Below are 8,524 nucleotides of genomic sequence, written 5' to 3' on the forward strand. Positions count from 1 at the left end.
CCCCTGCTTATCTGACTGCAATTCCCCAGGCCCCATAAACAGGAAAGGCACTGGAAGTCCCTGATAAGAAGCTGCCCCACCTGGGCGCGCCTCACCTGTTCTCCCACGTCCCGGTGCCTTCTGCTGCCACAGCATGCTCCCGCGTCCTGGGTGACAACCCACCAGCTCAGGGCCCCGGCCTCCTTCCAGGCCCCAGGCGACGTCTCCTGGGCTCTCGGCTTCCTAAGGCATCACAGCTCCAGGTCATCTTCCTCCAGGCCTGTCCTTCTCGGGGCCACCCTCTTAGCCTCCCTCCCAGAATGTGGTCTCCCCAGGGTCACCTCCCTGTGTCAGCCCCTGTGCTCCTTCAATGTAATCGAAAATCACGTTGGCTGCTGTGGCAGCTCAACCCAATGGCAGCTCAAAATGAGAGCGATGCCGAGTCCAGCAAAACCCCTTTCTGATGGGCACCGCCTGGCCTCCTCACCCCCAGCCGTACTGATCTGTGGGGATCGGGAGCTCAACACCGCTCCGCATTCGTTCCTGTCATGTGTCTTCTCTTTTTAATTTGGTCATTCCTTCCTGTCGTTCACAGTGATTTCCTGTCATTTGGGAACCTACTACAGATGTCTTCTGTGGATCAACTTAGGTCAGTGATGGCGAACCTATGACACGTGTGTCAGAGGTGACACGCGAACTCATTTTTTTGGTTGATTTTTCTTTGTTAAATGGCATTTAAATATATAAAATAAATATCAAAAATATAAGTCTTTGTTTTACTATGGTTGCAAATATCAACAAATTTCTATATGTGACATGGCACCAGAGTTAAGTTAGGGTTTTTCAAAATGCTGACACGCCGAGCTCAAAAGGTTCGCCATCACTGACTTAGATTATTATTTAAAAAGCACTTCAGCCCTGGCCAGTGTCACTAAATGGTTAGAGCGCCAGCCTATGCAACAAAGGGTCTCGGGTTCGATTCTCGATCAAGGGCATGTACCTGGGTTGTAGGTTCAATCCCTGGCCCTGGTTGGGGTGTGTACAAGAGGCAACCAAGAAGTGTGTCTCTCTTATATCGATGTTTCTCTCTCTTCTCCTCCTCCCCCATTTTGCCCCCCTCTTCCTCCTTTCCATTCTCTCTGAAAATCCATGGAAAAAATATCCTCGGGTGAGGGTTAGAAGAAAAAACAAAACCGCGTTCAGTTATGGCCGCGCCAACCCTGCCAGCCCACAGTGTGCTTTTCTCTCCTTCCGCAGAGGTAGTAATAACACCGGCTGCCGCCTGCGCCATCGCTTTGCCAAAAGCCAGAGATGCGAGAGGCTGCGTGGCTCAAGCCCTTCGTGTTACTGATGCAGACGCCAGGCAGGGGAGCGGGAGGGGTGCCGAGAGACCCCAGCTGCCGATCCGCGGCAGAGCTCAGCGTCCCCACCCAGACACTCCCACCCACGTCCCCTGCGGCCACTGGCTCAGCACAGAAGATCCCAACAGTGGGCAGCTGGACCCCTGCCCTGGGGGCAGCCGCCGGGCAGGATGGGGGTGGGAGTCTGTGAAGCAACGACACTTACAAGCCACGGCAGCCCGTCCGCTGATGCACAAGCCGCTGCGCTGGCCACACCAGGGAGACGGTCCGGCCGCGAAAAGGAGGGAAGTCCTCATGGGCTGCAGCCTGGAACCTGGACAAATCAGGGACGGGGAAGAGCCGGTCAGAGACTCCGCTTCATACGAGTTCATTGGTGTGAAGCGTCCCGAGCCGGCAGACCTATGGCAGAGGAAGCGGCTGTGGCTTCCAGAGACGGGCTGCGGGAGGTGGGGTGCCCCTGGTGGCTGCTGGGCCGGAGGGGAATGGAAGGTTCTGGGTTAGAAGGTGGTGGTGGCTGCACAGCCTCGTGACTGACTCAGAACCACAGAGCTGTCTGTGCGCCTTGTCATGGTTTAGACGGTGAGTTTGGCAGCACGTGAACTGCGTCTTCGTTTCTGAAAAGCAGCCACGGGGACCCTTCTGCTGGTGGCCCGCGAGGAGGCAATGGGCCGGGCGTCAGGGCGGGTCCTCTCCACTGCTCCCCCCGCCCAGCTCTCCAGAGGTGCGGCGAGGCAGGGAGGGCCTCTCGGGTGGGGTTACCCCGGAAGGGCCTTGCAGGGCAGGGCACCCCTGAGCGTTGCCACTGAGGGGGTGGGGCCTGCCCGGTGCCCGGTGCCTGCAGCAGCTCCTTGCAGTAACATATCCCCTGCCCAGGCCCAACTGCAGGGTAGCCCAGCGTCCTGGGGGCACGGCTGCATCCCAAGGAATTCTGGATGGCACTCCCCTCCTGCGGGGGTGGCAGCGAGCAGCTCTCCCACGGCTGGGCGGCAGCAGGGTCACGGGGCCTGGAGCCCCGCCAGTGTGGGCGGGAGGGGGCCCTGATCAAGGTTGGCAGGAATCGGGGCAAAGGAGAGAAGCAGCAGCGAGGGTGGTTTCAAAAAAATTACCGCCCCCTTTGTCAGTGGGAAGCTAATGGCTTTCATGTGGGCTGCCGGCTGTGGGGGCGGGAGGCACAGCTCCTGGCTCCTGGCGGGCGGCCTGGGAGGGGATGGGGGCTCAGAACAAAAGTTCAGGCCGCCCACGCCAGACCCCGCCCACAGCAGCTCTGTCCCTGCCCTTGACAGTGGTCCCGGTCATTGTCCTGCAGCCCCAGGTACATGCTGAGGCCAGGAGGGACCAGGCCACACACACCACACCACACACCACACATACCACACTCACACCACACACACCACACAACACACATACCACACACACCACACACCATACACACACCACACACTATACACATTCGACACACACCACACCACACACCACACACACCACACATACCACACATACCACACTCACACCACACACACCACACACACCACACTCACACCACACACCACACACAGGGAGGGAAGGAGAAGCGAGGCCGCACCCACCAGAGACCAGCACGCAGGCCTCCCCATTATCGCACCATGAGACCCGCTTTGATGCAGCACTTGGTATCTTCAAAGGGCTTCACACACACTAACTAATTAAGCACCCACCCGGTGGGTCCGGGCAAATCCAAGAAAGGACCAGCCAGCACGCCGCCCCCCCCCCTCCCGCCCGCAGCCCTCTCCCCCCACCCGCTGTCTCCCGGAAGGAGGTCAGAGGAGGTCAGAGGGCAGGGCCAGCTCTCCAGGTGCTAAAGGGTTGAAGAAGCAGGAAGAGAAGGAGGCTGGTGGCTGGTGACCTGAGGTCACCTCCAGGTGACATCCCACCCTCACATGGGCACCATCTGCTGGCTTCTGGCCTGCCACCTGGGAGAGCCAAGTTGAATGGGGGGGGGGGCTCCGAAGGGCCAGGAGGCAGCTGCCCCTGTCACTCCCTGTGCTGGCAAAGGTAGGGCTCAGAGGGGCTCATGGAACTAGTTCATTCATTTCTCATTTACAGGAGTGACTCATGGTTACTCCATCCACAGGCCTCCTCCCGGGAGGAGCTGCCCAGGGCCGCACACCGATGACTCTATCTGAGAAGTTCCCCACAGTCTGAACTCACCGTGGAAGACGGTTATGCTAAGACGGTTATGCTAATGGGCTGGAAAAGAGAACATTTCCCTCAAGTGAAGGAGCTTCTAGGAACTGCAGTCCCCTCTTCGTTTGTTTGTTTGTTTGTTTGTTGCTTGTGGATGGCTGACCCTGGGCAAAATCCCCGCCCCCATTCAAACCCCATGTGGACGCAGGCCCCTTCCTCTCTCAGAAAAAGTCACACACAGCAAGACGTAGGAAGGCCTGGACCCTGGAGCTGGAAAGACGTGCTGAGTCATTGTCTCACCGTGGAAAAGGCCAACCTTGGTGGAAGCAGCTTTCTCTGACCCCGTCACTCCCAGATCTGTACGTCCAGGAGGAAGTTTAAAGAGGAACCGCCCACCTCAAAGCCAAGGGCATACAGCTGGGCCGGCTTCTTCATTCATCGTTAAAGGCAGCTGCTCGTCTTCGGTCTCAATGATCATTTCAGCACATAAATAAAGATAAAGAAATACACTCACTAGTTTTTAAGACATGGAAGAGAAGACAAAGAAATAAGGTCAGAAAGAGACACGGTGACAGAAGCCGCTGGACACAACCCATAGAACAACTTCAGAGGAAAGCACGCGAATTCCCGGGATCTTTGTTCTGAGCCCTTCACCGGAAATCTTATCCATTTTCACTTTCTTTCTTTTTTTTTTAAACTGTGGATTTTTTTAAAAATGAAAACCAGTTCCTAAGTGCTGCTGTGGACATTCTCAGTGCGAGGCATGAACTCGGGGCGGGGGTGTCGTTTCACAGTTTAATCTGGGGAATGGTGCTCAGGTCCAAGTGATGTGAAGTGCTAGCTGCATGGACTTTTTGGGCTCTTGATTGGCGCGATGGGAATGCACAGCTACCCAACCAGGTCAGCTTGCAGGTGCTTGTTAGAAGGTGTGCGCTGGGTGTTCTCAATTAGCGGCAACTTGTTATGCGTGCTAAAGGGTTAAAGAAGCATTGACTCACTCAATGACTTCAGGCTGCTTAACCCCTTCTGGACTTGGTGTCCCCCCTTCCTCAGGCTGGCGTCAAGACTAAATGAGATGTTGTCTAGCTGCTATCAGACACTTCTTGCCCCTGGGTTCCCTCCACCCCCATAATAAATTTTAAACACCTTAGAAAAAACCAAATGATGACAAACTGATTCTAAAATTTATATGAAGAAGCAAAAGACTCAAAACAGTCAACACAATATTGAAGGAGAAAACCAGAGTTGGAAGACTGACATTATCGGACTTCAAGACTTACTATAAAGCTACAGTGATCAACACGGGGTGGTACTGGTGAAAGAAGAGACAAATCATAGATCAATGGAACAGGAGGTCAACGGAGAACCCAGAAACATGACCTCCATGACATAGTCAACTGACCTTTGACAGAGGAGCGAAGACAATACAACAAAGCAAAACAGTCTTTTCAACAAATGGTGCTGGAACAACTGGACATCCACATGCAAAAAAAAAAAAAAAAAAAGAATGTAGACACAGATCTTCCACTTTGAAGGAACATGAACTCAAATGGATCATAGATTCAGATGCAAAATGCAAAATGATAAATCTCCTAGACAATAACATAGTAAAAAAAAAAACACCTAGATAACTTTTAAAAATACAACATCAAAGGCAGGATTCAGGAAACAAAAATTGATAACTAGACTTCATTAAAATTAAAAAATTTTCTGCTCTGTGAAAGACAATGTCAAGAGAATAAGAAGACAAGCCACAGACTAGGAGAAAATATTTGCAAAAGACACATCTGTTAAAGGGCTGTTACCTAAAATATACAAAGAACTCAAAAAAAAACTCAATAGGAAAACAACCTGATTAAAAAAAAAATGGGCAAAGTCCTCAACAGACGCCTCATCAAAGAAGATACACAGACAGCAAACAAGCACATGAAAAGATGCTCCACATCTTATGTCATCAGGGAAATACAATGGAAAACAACGAGATACCAGGGCACACCTATTAGAATGGCCCAAATCCAAAACGCTGACACCACCAAATGCTGGCAGGATGTGGAGCAATAGGAACGCTCAGTCATTGTTGGTGGGAATGCAACACGGTGCAGCCACTCCAGACAGTTTAATGGTTTCCTACAAAACTGAACATACTCTTAGCAAACAATCCAGCAATCACACTCCTTGTTATTTACCCAATGGAGCTGGAAATTTATGTCCACACGAAAACCTGCACACGGGTTTTTATAGCAGCTTTATCTGTAATTGCCCAAACTTGGAAGCAACCAAGATGTCCTCCAGGAGGTGAAAGGATGAGACTGTGGCACATCCAGACAGTGGAATATCATTCGTCACTAAAAAGAAATGAGCTATTAAGCCAGCGGTTCTCAACCTGTGGGTCGCGACCTCTTTGGCGGTCGAACGACCCTTTCACAGGGGTCGCCTAAGACCATCCTGCATAGCAGATATTTACATGACGATTCATCACAGTAGCAACATTACAGTGATGAAGTAGCAACGAAAATAATTTTATGGTTGGGTCACAACATGAGGAACTGTATTTAAAGGGCCAGAAGGTTGAGAACCACTGCATTAGAGGGTGTTTGAACGGAGCTAGACTGCAGGGGGGAGGGCAGGAAAGTTGTTTTCTGTCATTGCTGATTGATTCTCGCCACCACCACCCCCTCCCACCGCCTTTCTTAGTTGAGAAAGTTCTGATTCGCATTCGAAGAGCTCTCTGGCCCACTGGGTGCTGGCTGAGTCAGCCTCTCAGCCATGAAGGAGGCCACACCTCGTCAGCCACCAGGGAACGTCATTGTGACAGGAGTGAACGAATGAATGAATGAATGAACAATGAAAGAAGAATCTGATAGCACCTGCTGTTCATATGAAGACCAATGCCGGCATCTGATGAGCCCAACCAAGTCAAAAGGCAAATTGGGTGCCAGGGTTACACGGTCAGGTTGCTTCTCCCCATACTCCTCCTCCTGCACCCGCTCCAATTCTTTAACCCATTCTAATTTTGTAAATAAATTAAAAGATACATCACTAAAAAGATACGTCACTAAAAAGAAATGAGCTATTAAGCCAGCGGTTCTCAACCTGTGGGTCGCATCCAAACACAACCTTGGATGGCTCTCACCCAGGCGCTCCCCCGGGGTGGCTGGATGGCATCTCATCTAGACGACACCCCCCCTCCCCCGAGTCTGCTTCAGACCAAGGACAATGCTTCAGACTCTAGAACCTTCCAGCAAAGACTGAAATCAAGGTCTTCAACAAGAAGACCTTGAGACAAACAAAACAAACGCAACGAAAAACCAGGTCCTGGTTGGACCGGACTCAGGAGGCTCTGTCCCAGCCACTCGGAGCTGCCCTGCAGCGCTCTCGTGCGGTATCACCAACGGTGCGGTCAGATCCGGGACCTCTATGTCCCTGGAGAGAAAAAGGTGCAAAAGAATCCTTTGGTGCTTGGAGAGTGATTTCAAAGCAGCCTTTGAGGTCACCCATGGAGATGCTTCAGACAGAAATTACAAGCAAGAAACAAAATGTTCTCCTTTGATTTCATCAAAGTGGGCAGAGCCCCGAGGTGTGACTTCCACTGGAATCAAAGCTTGGCCGAAGCGCCAGTCCACACCTCTCATCATTTTCGTCTGGGGCACAAGGAGGTAGGCAATGATGCAGGCTGGGGCCTGCTTGCCCCCCCACCCCCACATCACCCCCTAGAGGTGCTCCCGCATGGTGATACCGGCTGAGGCCAGAGGAGGCTGTCGGGTTACCTGCTGGACATAGACGCTCACCTTGCTGTCCGAGGGCCTGGAAAAGGGAATCCCTTAACCTGCCTTTCCTTGGCCAGTGCTTCACCATGGTTTAGAGATTCGGGGTCTTTATTTTTTAATCCTCCCTTGGGGATATGTTTTATTGATGTTTTAGAGAGAGAAGAGAGAGAGGGAAAGAGAGAAACATTGATGTGAGAGAGAAACATCACTGGGTTGCTCCCGATGCACACCCCAACCAGGGATGGAACCTGCAACCTGGGGGTGTGCCCTGAGAGGGCATGGAACCTGCAGTCCTTCTGTACATGGGATGACAGTCCAACCAACTGAGTCCCACTGGCCAGGGCAGACGTGGAATCTTTAGATGACATTCATCTCCATCAAGGTGAAGGCATCTGGCGAAGCTGATACATCCACGGGTCAGCCCCCAGAACCACGGTTCCCACAACACTGTCCTCTCTGGAGAGAGCAGCGAGGAGACCTGGTTATGGGTGGATGATAAGAATAATAGTAAACAGTGACTGTTATTGCTGGTGAAGCCTGTATTCAGTCGGATTGATTTGCTGGCTCCCTGAACCAGCCGCAGCATGGTGTCTGAGTCAAAACCCAGACGACCCAGCAGGCAAGGAAAAAACAAAAAGCAGATGAAGGCTCTCGAAAGAGCCACAGGAGGATTCCATCACAGTGCGGAGGGAAACTTCTGCCGCCTTCTTCCTCCAGCCTTCTCTCTGTCCCTCACATTTCAGTTCTTGGAGATGTTCCTCCTCTCCTCCCCCTCTCCCAGGGTACACTGATGGCTTTCCTTCTGTCTTTAAAAAAAAGTTGTTTTTAATTTTTATTGATTTCAGAGAGGAAGGGAGAGGGAGAGAGAGAGACAGAAACATCAATGATGAGAGAGAATCACTGATCGGCTGCCTCCTGCAAGCCCCCTACTGGGGATTGAGCCCTGACTGGGAATCGAACCATGACCTCCTCGTTCATAGGTTGATGCTCAACCACTGAGCCATGCTGCCTGGGCTCCTACCTTTTTGTGCAACAGTCGTTCTCAAACCTTTTCATGGAAAATGCTATCATTTGCTCCCTCCCCCTTTCCTTCTCCCTCTACTAAAAGCTGGCATTCTGGGTGGGGGGACTCCGGGCGTGGGTTGGGAAAAAGAGTCTGGGGTTATTGGTGCATTTAATATGTGGTCCTGGAAATGTTGCGGATACTTGTAGGTAACTTACTGTGTGTTGAGCACGGTGTAAAATTCCTGAATT

The 8,524-nt window shown here is 51.9% G+C and overlaps 1 long non-coding RNA gene across 2 annotated transcripts; it reads right to left on the bottom strand.

Annotated features, from left to right (window-relative positions):
- Positions 1–1,546: 1,546 nt before the first annotated feature.
- LOC102253192 lies at positions 1,547–5,842 on the bottom strand. 2 transcript variants are annotated; one of them, XR_001362356.1, is made up of 4 exons: positions 5,690–5,842; positions 4,906–4,973; positions 3,804–3,969; positions 1,547–1,653 (listed from the first exon to the last, which is right to left on the bottom strand). It is a non-coding gene; the product is annotated as an uncharacterized LOC102253192 (long non-coding RNA). The 2 variants fall into 2 exon arrangements; XR_313663.2 differs by lacking the exon at positions 1,547–1,653 and having other exon boundaries at positions 3,114–3,969.
- Positions 5,843–8,524: the final 2,682 nt, after the last annotated feature.

This window comes from Myotis brandtii, unplaced genomic scaffold (genome assembly GCF_000412655.1).
Source record: "Myotis brandtii unplaced genomic scaffold, ASM41265v1 scaffold2495, whole genome shotgun sequence".
Taxonomy (NCBI): domain Eukaryota; kingdom Metazoa; phylum Chordata; class Mammalia; order Chiroptera; family Vespertilionidae; genus Myotis; species Myotis brandtii.